The 10,000-nt window shown below is 41.5% G+C and overlaps 1 protein-coding gene across 9 annotated transcripts in view; it reads left to right on the plus strand.

Moving 5' to 3' along the window:
- LOC135116110 (uncharacterized) overlaps window positions 1-10,000 on the plus strand; it is a 176,208-nt gene that overhangs the window by 29,358 nt on the left and 136,850 nt on the right. The window contains exon 1 of one of the 9 annotated variants that reach the window (XM_064033373.1): window positions 5,173-5,565. The exons of the other annotated variants lie outside the window; for them this stretch is intronic. The gene's annotated coding sequence lies outside the window, so the exon portion shown is untranslated. Of the gene's footprint in view, window positions 1-5,172; window positions 5,566-10,000 lie in introns of those variants that run through there. 9 annotated transcript variants of the gene reach the window in all.

Raw genomic sequence — 10,000 nt, forward strand, 5'->3', positions numbered from 1 at the left:
CTGCTACACTGTCAAACTGATGACTGGAAATGACAATCTTTGAAAACCTCCATTACTTCCACTACAGGCTGTTTGAAGTTGTCGAGATTGGACACCAAAAAGAGAACACACTGGAATGTTATAATGACACTAAGCTTTTTAATCACAGTCTTGCCACTGCGAACACCTGACAACTTACTCTTAAACACTCATCATCTTAATATCTTGTTTGTCTTTTTCCTTATGCATATGAGACCCAGCAACCCCACAAACCTAATAATAGCACTAAGCTTTTGAAACATGATCTTTTCCCATGCACACCTGATAACATTCACAAACCTTGCTTAACCTTCTTACTGCACACTTTGGGATCCTGTTATATTTATTTATCTTATTTTATTTTATTTTATTTTTATGTATGTGAGACCCAGCAATCCCACAAACATAATGACACTAAGCTCTTTAAACACAGTCTTTACCCTTGGACACCCGATGACATTCATAAACCTTCCTTAACCTGACATTTTGGGGTCTTATTTTAATGCATGTAAGGCTCAGAATCTCCACGAATGTAAGACTCAGAAACTCCACCACGTAACAACACAATGCAGTGACACAACCACAGTGTTGGTTATAATCTTTCCCACGCGCACTTGATAATTTTTTTTTCTTTTTCATAGATCAGAACCTTAATATTGAGGGCGAACGCAATGATAGAATTGAGTGCTGTACGTAAGTGAATTTAAAGCAACATCTGTACATGACTATGGCAATATCATACAAAAGTCAATCACTGGTGCCATCCATCATGGTAATGCACCCAAGACTGAAGCACCTGACACACCCCCACACACTTACACTCGTTATCTTGAGTGCCTTATGAACGTGACACAACGCACAATGTACAGGATATACGAAAATACTCATCCATTCTCAAGTTACAGTAGTTAATCCTAATTGCTAGAGACAACACACAGACACACACACACACACACACACACACACATAGTCTAGGGGTAACGGTGATAAATTTAATCTTAAGCCCAGAAGCAGTACTCTCTTAAGCCTGACCTAGATAAACAAAGGAGGAGGAGGAGGAGGAGGAGGAGGAGGAGGAGGAGGAGGAGGAGGAGGAGGTGGTGTGTGACGTTATGATAGTTACTGTGATAATCTTGGCCTGCGGCTTTGTGATGCAGACTTGCTTATCTCCACACTCCCTGGCGGTATTACAGCAATGAAGACCTTGGCATGTTTATTATTATCATTATTACCCTCCTCCTCCTCCTCCTCCTTCTCCTCCTTCTCCTCCTCCTCTTGTAAGAACTAACATGTTTGTTGTAAATTTGTTGTGTTTCTTTGTGTTTCTTCTTCTCTTCTTCTTTTTTTCTTCTTCTTTCTTGACTGTATATACTGATTGTGTCTTCATTGGTATGTGGGTGTCTAAATCCACTTCCCTCACCCAGAAATAAAGAGAAAGTAGACAAGAGAGAGAGAGAGAGAGAGAGAGAGGATAGGAATACAGCAAAAAGTAACGATCGTGTGACTGAGAGTGTAAAGAAAAAAAAAATATACATATATAAGGCGACAGTTTTATGAGTTGGAGTAAGCATTGAATATAAGATAATGCTATATTGAGCGGGGGCATTTATAAGGGGTAAGACAATGATAGTTTGAGTAAGTATTTGATGTAAGGTAATGGCGTGGGTGTGAGGGCGAGTAGGGGTTGAATATAATGATGAGTGGTGTGTGTCTTGAGGTGAGGTGAAGAAGGAACAGTGTGTATGGTGAGGGAAATGAAGGCTGAAGAACATGAGGACATAAGGAAGGGTGCAAGAAGTGATGAGGTCTGTGGGTGGCAGTGGCAGGTGTTCCGCTCACGCCTCTTTCTCGTCATCCCTGTCCTGAAATTTGTCCGCGTTTACGGTTTCCTCTTGACTGCTGAAAGTTGTTGTTACATTATTGTTACTATTATTATTATTATTATTATTATTATTAGTAGTAGTAGTAGTAGTAGTAGTAGTAGTGCAATTAGTGTGTGTGTGTGTGTGTGTGTGTAGTCATCAGCTAGGCAGTGACGCCACAAATGATGACTCACACAGACACACACACACACACACACACACACACACACACACACACACACACACACACACTTGAGAGGAGGAGAGAGTGACATTTAAAAGGAGATTACAGAGAGAGAGAGAGAGAGAGAGAGAGAGAGAGAGAGAGAGAGAGAGAGAGAGAGAGAGAGAAAGGGGGTTATAGGTGGAGGTCGTGTATTCTCTCTCTCTCTCTCTCTCTCTCTCTCTCTCTCTCTCTCTCTCTCTCTCTCTCTCTCTCTCTCTCTCTCATGCGCGATTCATTCCCATCCCTCCTCCTCCTCCTCCTCCTTCTTCTTCTTCATGACGGCATGCAAGTGCGTGCGTGCGTCCGTGCGTGCTTGCTTGCTTGTGTGTGTGTGTGTGTGTGTGTGTGATTTTCATTATTTAGTTCATCCTTCATTGTGGCTAAGAGACAAAGGAATGTGAGGAGGAGGAGGAGGAGGAGGAGGAGGAGGAGGAGGAGGAGGAGGAGACGACAAAATTGGCCGGCACGTTCCACTCTCCCAGATTCCAAGTATTTGTCCATAATTTTTCCTCCTCCTCCTCCTCCTCCTCCTCCTCCTCCTCCTCCTCCTCCTCTTCCTTCTCTTTCATTATATTTACCATCATCATCATCATCATCATCATCATCATCAAAGCACTATGATAAATATTTGTATGAAACTCGTATTATGAAACTAAAACAAAAAAATGATGATAGCAATAATATGAAAGGTACAGCAATGAATTACATAGAATTACACAAAATTACGTAGCATTACATAAGCAGTACAAGTAATAACAATGCCCATCTGACAATTTAACTACTAGATCCCCAACCTGTAAACCGAAAAGGATAGTGCAGTTGAAGGCTTCTCCCCACCCACTCTTGACGGGAAAGAAATATTTATGTGACTGCTCTGACAAAAAAAAAAAAAAAAATAAATAAATAAATAAAATAACTAAAATAATAATAATAATAATAAACTTAGGAAGTATCATTTGGCATTTATTTATTTACATTTATTTACTGCTTTGTTAAGAGAAGGGTGTGATGTGTTAATGGTGTGGTGTAGGTTAGGTTAAGTTAGGTTAGGTAAGGTTAGGTTAGGTTAGGTTAGGTACATCTTGGTTTAGATTAGGTTAGGTTAGGTAAATTTTGAGTTAGATTAGGTTAGGTAAGGTACATTATTTTTTAGATTGGGTGCAGTTAGGGAGAGGAAAGAAGAGGAAAGAAATTAAGAAGAGGTAGAGGAACAAGAAGAACACGAGAACTTGAAGGAAAAAATTTGTTGATGGGAAAAGAGGAAAGACGAGGCAAAGTAAGAGGAACAAAAGGAGGAGAAGGAAAAAGGGAAATAGGCGAAAAGGAATGCTAAAGATTGGAGAAGAGGAAAATTCAGACAGACTAAGAGAAAGGAAAAAAAAAAAAGAGAGAGAACAAGGGGAAGAGACGAAGGGGAAGCAGGAGGAAAATAGACGACTGTGATGATTGTGGTGGTGATACTGGTGGTGTTGCAGTGATCACAGTCATGAAACAAGGAAAAAAGATGGATGAGGAGGAGAGGGAGGAGGCGAAGGAAGAAGAGGATGAAGAGGAGGAGGAGGAGGTGAAACATGACACTCGGAACTAATTTTCACACGAGCAATAAATTAGTTTAGCAAGAAAGAAAATATAAAGGTCTTGGAGAGAGAGAGAGAGAGAGAGAGAGAGAGAGAGAGAGAGAGAGAGAGAGAGAGAGAGAGAGAGAGAGAGAGAGAGAGAGAGAGAGATTAGTATCCTTTAAATTATCGAAAGAGTTAAAAAAAAGATATACCGAAAAGGGAGAAAGATAAAGAGGAAGAGAGAAAGAGAGGAAATGAAATGCTTAAAATAGACATGGAAAACAAGAAAAATCAATTCAAGAAGGAGAGAAGGACTGAAAATGGAAGGAAGGGACGTGGAGGAGAAGGAGGAGGAGGAGGAGGAGGAGGAGGAGGAGGAGGAGGAGGAGGAGGTGGCAATTGCTTGAGTGTGGTGGGTGGCAGAGGAAGTGATGTGTGGAGGAATTTGGTGGTGATAGTGATGGTAGTTGTGGTGAAAGTAGTAGTAGTAGTAGTAGTAGTAGTAGTAGTAGTAGTAGTAGTAGTAGTAGCAACCTGCATTCAGTCAGTCAGTCAGTCAGTCAGTCAGTCAGTCGATCAATCAGTCAGCCACTTTCAACTCGTCACAATCATAATAAAAATAAAGACAACATTGCATTACAGAATACACTTATTATATTTTTCTTCCCTCTATTCTTATTTTTCTTATTATTGTTATCATTATTGTCGTCGTGAATTTACTTTTAGGATAAGAAAATTCTGTGTTTATTTTCTCTCTCTCTCTCTCTCTCTCTCTCTCTCTCTCTCTCTCTCTCTCTCTCTCTCTCTCTCTCTCTCTCTCTCTCTCTCTCTCTCTCTCTCTCTCTCTCTCTCTAATTTGTTATGTACCGTTTGTGTGTGTGTGTGTGTGTGAGAGAGAGAGAGAGAGAGAGAGAGAGAGAGAGAGAGAGAGAGAGAGAGAGAGAGAGAGAGAGAGTAGGTAGTAGGTAGGTTAGTGGTTCATCGCAGTCACACTCGTCTGCCTCATAATGCATAATTGCAGTGTGTGTGTGTGTGTGTGTGTGTGTGTGTGTGTGTGTGTGTGTGTGTGTGTGTGTGTGTGTGTGTGTGTGTGTGTGTGTTTGTTTACTTCCTTGCTTCTTATTCGTTCTCCTGTTTCCACTCTTGATATTATTATTCAATACATGTTCTCTCTCTCTCTCTCTCTCTCTCTCTCTCTCTCTCTCTCTCTCTCTCTCTCTCTCTCTCTCTCTCTCTCTCTCTCTCTCTCTCTCTTACAACCTCAACTAACATTAAATATTCTTTTTTATATATCCCTTCCCTTCCTTTTAACCACCACCAGCATCACCACCACCACCACCACCGCCACCACCACCACCTCTTGCTCTACTGTCTACGCATTATCTTCAGTCTTCTTTTCCCTGGCTATCTACGTCTCAGCCATCCTTATATTATCACTTAACACCGTACATTCCGATCTATATATCCCTCCCCTTCTCTCTCTCTCTCTTTTCCCTTCTGCCTTTCCCCTTCTCCCTGTCTATCTACTTATATCATTCCTGCAACGTCACCTGTCATGCATTCCTGTCTGTGCACGCCTCCTTTCTCTCTCTCACCACCACCGCTTAGAATGGATGCCCACCCCGCCTTGCATCAGATCACCTGCCATCGTCTCGCCTTGACACTGCTGGCGATCGCTGTGCATTGTGACTCCGTGATGGGGCCGCCCGTCTGTGGTCCAGTGCACGGGTGGCGGTAGTAGTGGTGGTAGAAGTGCTCTTGACAGTACGCGTAGCAGTGGTGGTGGTGCTGGTGGTCGTGCAGTGTTGAGTGCTGGGTGAAGTGGTGTTCCGTGGGGTGCTGTGCTGTGATGTGCTGTGTTTTTGTTAATTGGTGTGACCTGTGACTTGTTTTTGATAAGGTGAGTGTGTGTGTGTGTGTGTGTGTGTGTGTGTGTGAGAGAGAGAGAGAGAGAGAGAGAGAGAGAGAGAGAGAGAGAGAGAGAGAGAGAGAGAGAGAGAGAGAGAGAGAGAAACACAAAGAAAAAACAAACAACAAACAAAACAACAAACAAAAAATATTGATAATAGTACTCACAACAATAACAACAACAACAAAAACAATAACAACAACAAAAAGGCTAATAATGATAAAGATGATAATTACCTTAACAAAACAATAAGATGTAAACACACACACACACACACACACACACACACACACACACACACACACACACACACACACACACACACACACACACACACACACACACACACACACACACACACACACACACACACACACACACACACACACACACACACACACACTGAGGGAAGGTGTTGTATCTCTCTATCTGTGCAATCACTTATTACCCTTCAGGTGTCAAGAAGGTATCAAATCATCTTATCTGTCTTCCTGTTCAACCCTTCTACTTTGCTCTCCTGTCCCCTGCACTTGTAGTCTAGAAGATTCAACCAGACAGCTTGTATAGTATTAACCCTTTCACTGAGATACAAAACAATGAACAGCACCAGAAGTAATGCATGAGATCTTTAAAAGCATCTAAGAAAGTGATTAACAGATGAGGGTGATAGGTGGAAATAGGTAGGTATATTTCATTCAGGAACTGCCACGTGTAGGCCTGATGGCTTCTTGCAGCTTCTCTTATTTCTTATGTTCTTACGTAAAAGGGATAGATGTTGCAATTTCTACCTAGTTTAAAGTATATATGGCTCAGGGTCACTAGTACTTAAGGAAGGATGTGCCGTATAGCAATCAAAGGGTTAAGGATCTCAAGATATATTGCCGTTTGGTCTTTCTTTGTATTCCTTTGTATTCTCATTCATCTGTTACTACTTCACGTCTTCCTTCTCCTTCTGCTCCTCTTGTTCTCCTACTCTTTCTTTTTTTTTAATTTTATTTATTTATTTTTTCATTTGTATTCTTTATCGTACTCTTCATCCTCTTCCTATGTTTTCTTGCCTTTTACTTCTTTCTTGTTCCTTTTCCTTCGCCTCATATTCTTGTTGTTTCTTGCTCCTGATTTTTCTTGTTCTTGTTCTTGTTCTTGTTCTTCTTGTTCTTCTTGTTCTTGTTGTTGTTCTTCCTGTCTCTCACTTTTAATTATAAACAGTGTAGCTCATCCCAACAGCTTCGTAAAGGTGCTGTTTGTTCCTCCTTTGTGTTTCTTTGTTTCTCCTCTTATGTGAGATGAATTGAGAAATAAGTGGAGGAGGAGGAGGAGGCGGAGGAGGAGGAGAGGTATTATATTGAGGAGGAGAGGTGGTGGTGGTGGTGGTGGTGGCGGTGATGATGATGAAGACGAATGGTGCAAAAAAAAGGTGTCGTTTATATATTACCTGATATAACTAATTTGTCTAGACTCATTTTATTTTGTGTACACGAGAGAGAGAGAGAGAGAGAGAGAGAGAGAGAGAGAGAGAGAGAGAGAGAGAGAGAGAGAGAGAGAGAGAGAGAGAGAGAGAGAGAGAGAGCAGTGTTATCATGTTTGTGTATCTGGGGAATTTTTAGACTAGAATTGAAACTTAATAATTGGAAGATGTCAGAACTCTCTCTCTCTCTCTCTCTCTCTCTCTCTCTCTCTCTCTCTCTCTCTCTCTCTCTCTCTCTCTTATCTATTTGAATATCTGATTCGTGGTGGATAAAGAGTGGAGAGAAAGAAACCGAGGAGTGGGAAGAAGAAGGGAGGGAGGGGTAGGAAGAAAAGGAGGAGGAGGAGGAGGAGGAGTGGGAAGAAGAGGAGTAGGAGTAGGGGTGGGAAGAAGAGGAGGAGGAGGAAGATGTATGGTTAAGAATACGTAAGGACAGACACGGAAAACTATTGGGCTCTGAAGCGGTTTGTTTATCAACACATTACTAAGGAGGACGAGGAGGAGGAGGAAGTAGATGAGAAGAAAGACTAAAGGAAGGTTGAAAAAATGAGAAACACCAGCTTACTTATTGAACCTTATTGAACTTTTTAAGACGACTTGGTAGAAATAAAGGATAGTGTTGGAGAAGGCTCCTCCCCACCCGCCACTCATCTGTTTGAAAGGATCATAATATAAGCAAAGAAAAACTGATGTGAGATTTTGTATAGGGAAGTATGTGAGTGTGCATGTAGACTGTCCTGAAATGTACATCTGTTTGACTGGTTTGCAGATAATACCTTTTAAAGTGGCAGTATGTAGGCGTGACAGGGTTGTGTATATTTTACTTGAACTAGTGTGCCATAGTGAGTTTAGCCACTTGAGGACAAAAGAACACATATAACACTGCCACTGAATGGTGTGTTCACTCTCTTACTGGTCTACGTATACCCGTCTTGGTGTGAAACGTGCGGCAAGCTAACGCTGTATTTCTGTCAGACAGTTATAAGGTACGGGACTATTCAAGTAAATATAACCTGATATCTTCCTATTGAATGATATTTTTGGTAGGAGTCAAGTAAATCTATCGCATCAGTTTTTATTTATTTATCTGTTTATTTATTTATTTATATGCAAGAGGGTCACTGGCCAAGAGCAACAGAATTACGAGGAAAAAAAAAGTCCCATTTAAGTGACAGTTCCCAAAAGACTGCCGAATAGAAAAATGAGACAGAGGGTAATTGTCCTGAAACCTCCCTCTTGAAAGAATTTAAGTCACAGGAGGAAAGAAATACAGAACCAGGCAGAGAGTTCATAGTGTAGCGGTGTTCCTAAGTTAACGTGTCCTCACCTGGAGTATAACAGCAATAGATAGTTAAGCAGTTACCCTTGTTACACCCTTCCTCTGTCAGTCAGTCGTGTTGTAGCAATCCATGGAGCAGTCAGTCAGGCTCCAGTGGTTCTCGAGTCAGTGGGGCGATGTATGTACTACTTTCACGATTGGGACGTTGAATACCGCTGGAAATTGTCACTCATGGTCGTCATGGTCAGTGATCCGGAACCAATCACAGGTCGAAAGTAATGATTGGCGGCCGTGCACTGAGAGAACCAATCACAGGTCGAAGGTAATGATTGGTGGCTGTACATTGAGGGCTGTGTGTGTGAATAGTCTAGTGTCTGTACCTACATGCTCTGCTTCACTTAGAGTAATGCCCGTTCAGTGAGGGGTGTCTGTGTGGAAGAGTTTAATGGCTGCACCTACATGCTCTGTTTTACCAAGTTAGAGTGGTGTCAGTGCAGTGAGGGTGGTCTGTGTGTAAAGAGTCCAGTGTTTGCACCTCGATGCTTCGTTTTAGAGTAATTTTTTGCCAGTTGGTGACACGGGAGCGCAGTTCTTGATATCATGGAGTATAATTTGATCTCTTCTATGAAAATATAAGTACTATAGAATGATATCATACTGCTTCACTAGTAATTTAGCCACCTGAGGACACGCCAACATGGTAACACTGCCACTGACATGCTCTCACTCGCTGACTGGTCAACGCATTCCCGTCCTGAATTAATACGTTCAGCAAATTTACTTTATTCCTACCATAACCATAATTTAATTGCAAGATACTAAAGTTGCAGGATCCGGTACTATATACTGGAGAGTCTTGATAGAAGTACAGTCGCGGCCAGAAGTCTTGTAACCAGACGCTCTCACTTCCGCGGTGTTTAGCGTCTTCCTTCAGTCTCACGTCCTCTGATCTCCTTGGAACCTTTCACTCCTCAGGTTTTGTAAGGTGACAGGCAGCACCTCGGAGGACTTACGGTTGAGACCAAACGGTTAAATTGGTGGAAAAGAATACGGCATGTAAAACAAACTTTTGGCCGTGACTGTGCAGTGTTAGTTTGCTGCAAGTTTCAAAGCAAGACGGGGAGGTTGGGACACGTGGACCAATCAGCAAGGGAGAGCATCAATCAGTGGCCGTGTTAGCAGGTTCGCGTGTCCCTAACTAGCAAAATTACTGTGACGGACTTGGTGAAACGAAGTGTTATGTTATTTTGCTTATATTTCATAAAAGGGGAAAAGAAACAAAATATACTCAATGATATCAAGAATTGCACTTAATACTCTGAGGAGGAGGAGGATGAGGAAGAAGAGAAGAAGAAGGAGGAGGAGGAGGAAGAAGAGAAGAAGAAGGAGGAGGAGGAGGAAGTAGAAGAACAAGAACAAGAAAAAAAACATAAGAACAAAGAAAAATAGTAGTAGTAGTAGTAAAATAGGAGAACAATAACAACAACAACAACAACAACAACAAGGAATAGAGGAAGAAAAATAAGAACAAGAACAAAAAGAAAGAAAGAAAATAATGAATATAAAAAAGAAGAATGAAGAGAAAGATTACAACGAAGAAGAAAAAAATAATAATAAGGAAGCAGACGAGAAAGAGAAAGACAAATAGGAGGAGGAGGAAAGAAAAAAAACAAGGAATG

Source organism: Scylla paramamosain, chromosome 3, assembly GCF_035594125.1.
Source record: "Scylla paramamosain isolate STU-SP2022 chromosome 3, ASM3559412v1, whole genome shotgun sequence".
In the NCBI taxonomy this organism is placed as follows: Eukaryota; Metazoa; Arthropoda; class Malacostraca; order Decapoda; family Portunidae; genus Scylla; species Scylla paramamosain.